This window comes from Sus scrofa, chromosome 10 (genome assembly GCF_054392235.1).
Source record: "Sus scrofa isolate SSC_HxYL_T2T_F1_AM1 chromosome 10, Sscrofa_HxYL_maternal_Yorkshire_Landrace_v2.0, whole genome shotgun sequence".
NCBI classification, from domain to species: Eukaryota; Metazoa; Chordata; class Mammalia; order Artiodactyla; family Suidae; genus Sus; species Sus scrofa.
Genome location: NC_139392.1, coordinates 88,250,939 through 88,253,893, shown reverse-complemented (window position 1 = coordinate 88,253,893; position 2,955 = coordinate 88,250,939). Strand labels below are relative to the sequence as shown.

General features: G+C 40.8%; 1 pseudogene; it reads right to left on the bottom strand.

Annotated features, from left to right (window-relative positions):
- Positions 1-225: 225 nt before the first annotated feature.
- On the bottom strand, positions 226-1,470 carry LOC100514868 (developmental pluripotency-associated protein 2 pseudogene; annotated as a pseudogene).
- Positions 1,471-2,955: the final 1,485 nt, after the last annotated feature.

The following is a 2,955-nucleotide window of genomic DNA, read 5'->3' as shown; positions in this document are numbered from 1 at the left end:
TCTTATGGTGCTTCACTTTATTGCATTTTTTAAAAACGAATTCCCCCACCACCACTGGTAAATTCTAAAAAACAGTTGCTTTTTTTTTTAATTGAGGTAAAATTAGAATATAACATATTAGTTGCACATTACAACATAGTAATTTGATTGTTTGTGTAAACTACAAATGTGCAGACCATAAAAAGTCTACTAACCATTATTACCATACAGTTACTCCCCCTTCACCTATTTCACCCACCCCAAAACTTTCCCCTCTGGTAACCATTTATTTTGTAACAAGACTTGGTCCATCTGAAGGGAATGATGTTCCAGACTTGGGTTCTTCCTCTTCCTCACTGCAATTAATTTTTTCCTAATTTTCTTATTCCTCTTAGCACATTCAGGGCATGACATATTATCTTCTAGGTCTGGGGATGGGAAAGTGCAGGCCGGTAACATGAAGAGAGAGATCATCTTCCTGGGGGGGTGTGAGGCACCCAGGCCTGAGCTGCATCGAACTGCAGGCCAACCCAACCTTCTGTGTCTGCCAAGCATGGTCTGCCATGGACCACACACCACCGGACACCAGATGCTTGTGTCCGAAAGGTCTCAACAGAAGTGAGAATGGGCGGTAAATTCACAGCCTTAGGGCGAAGGGCTCTTGAAGCAATTCTTTTTTTTTTTTTTTTTTTTTTGTCTTTTTGCTATTTCTTTGGGCCGCCCCCGCGGCATATGGAGGTTCCCAGGCTAGGGGTTGAATCGGAGCTGTAGCCACCAGCCTACGCCAGAGCCACAGCAACGCAGGATCCGAGCCGCGTCTGCAACCTACACCACAGCTCCCGACAACGCCGGATCCTTAACCCACTGAGCAAGGGCAGGGACTGAACCTGCAACCTCATGGTTCCTAGTCGGATTCGCTAACCACTGCGCCACGACGGGAACTCCTTGAAGCAATTCTTGACCATGCCGCCAACATGGCCTCCTGAGCCAGAGCAACCACCTCAATCATGTTGGTCTTTTCCCCTCTCTCACTCATCGCACTCTTCTGAACTCTTGGTCTCTTGGTCACCGTCTTGTGTTTCCTTGAAGCTGACTGTAATCTGGTCTCCCATGATGTTTCAGGAATATACTGATCTTTTTCTTGTCTGGAGTCTCATATAAACCTCTGTTTTCTGGCCACTGGTACTCAGATTAAGTTGTTGACACCAGTTCCGCAAAGAGTTCCCATTCACTTGATTAATTGGAGGCAAAATGCTCGGCAAAGGATGAATTGCTTTATGACACAATTTTGGGCTAGCTTTGAACTGTCTGTTGGTTTCAGGAGGATGAACTTCTATCCTTTGTACTCTTGACTTTCAAAGTTGAAGAAACACCTGGTTCCATTTGATGGTCTTCAATAATTTCCTCATTACCTGGAACCAATGTAAGAATCACATTTTCTTCATCTATTGCTCCTTCAAAATAATTCTTCTCATAATTTGGGCATGCCATTTTGAAGAAATCTCAGAGAACAGAGACAGCAATGTTAAAGATATCTGCAGCTCAATCCTCTAAACCAGTCTCAAAACGAATTTTTATGGCAACCTTGTGTTGTCAGATGATGGTTAGCATTTTAGCAATAAAGTATTTTTACGTTAGGGTGTGTACATTGGGTTTTTTGGCCATAATGCTGTTGCATACTCACTAGACTGTAGTAGAGTGCAAACAGCTTTTATATACACTGGGAAACCAGAAACCTCCCGTGACTTGCTTTATTGCCATATTTCCTTCACTGCAGGGTCTGGAACTGAGCCCACAATATCTCCAAGGTATGCCTACACAGATCTACCTTGACTCATAATGAGCTTACATCCCCATAAACCCACTGTAGGTTGAAAAATACTGTAAGTTGAAAATGTATTTAATACATCTGATCTCCCAAACACCATAGCTTAGCCTTGCCTACCTTAAACGTGCTCAGAAAACTTAGAATCACCAACATTTGGCAAAATTATCTAGCAAAAAGCCTGTTTTATAATGAAGTGGTGGATATCTCATGTAATCTATTGAATACCGTTCTGAAAGTGTTAAACAGAGTGGTTGCCTGGGTATAGAATGGTTGTAAGCCTATCAGCTGTTTCCCCTTGTGAACATGTGGCTGACCAGGAGCTGCGACTTACCGCTGCCTGGAATCATGAGACATGAGAAGACCTCATATCGCTAGCCTAGAAAAAGATCAAAATTCAAAATTCGAAGCACATTTTCTGCAGCATGCATGACACTTTTGCACCAACGTTAAGTTAAAAAATTCTAACTGGAACCATGGTGAGTCAGGGACATTTGTAAATGGAAGCCAGAAGCCAGTTTTTTGTTTTGTTTTGTTTTCTTTTCTTTTAAACCGTTCCTGTGGGAATTTGCAGATAAACAAGGGAAAAAGGCTAGAATGATTCATGGAATGGATTAAGTTGGAGACATCAGGATGTGCTCATGTTTAGCTTAATATAGATACAGATAGTTACATATAGAAATATTTATATGTGGATTAACACATTTTCTTGCTCTGACACCTGAGAGCTTAAAAGAAATGACGCCCCAGTAGCAATAAGCCAGCACCCGGATCACGGTTTCTAATTCTAATTCGACAAAAAAACAACCAGGATTTCTTAAAGAAATGGCCAATTTTAGCACTGAAAGTATGCAAAATGATATGTGACATATTACTGCGGCAGAAAGTAAGAGAATGCTTTAAACACACACATACACACACATTAATTGATAGAGATATGTCAGCAGGACTCAGGAGACAACTGAAAGAGCTTCCCACAGCCAAAGCTAGAACAACTTGAATGAAAAAATAAAATAGTATTAAACCATAACCAAAATATAAATATCCCTAAATCCATATTGATAAACATAAATTGTTCAATAAATAAGTTCAGGAGAAGAGACAAATATTACCCACAGAAGGAGTCCAAATAATTTATGTAAACACATTAC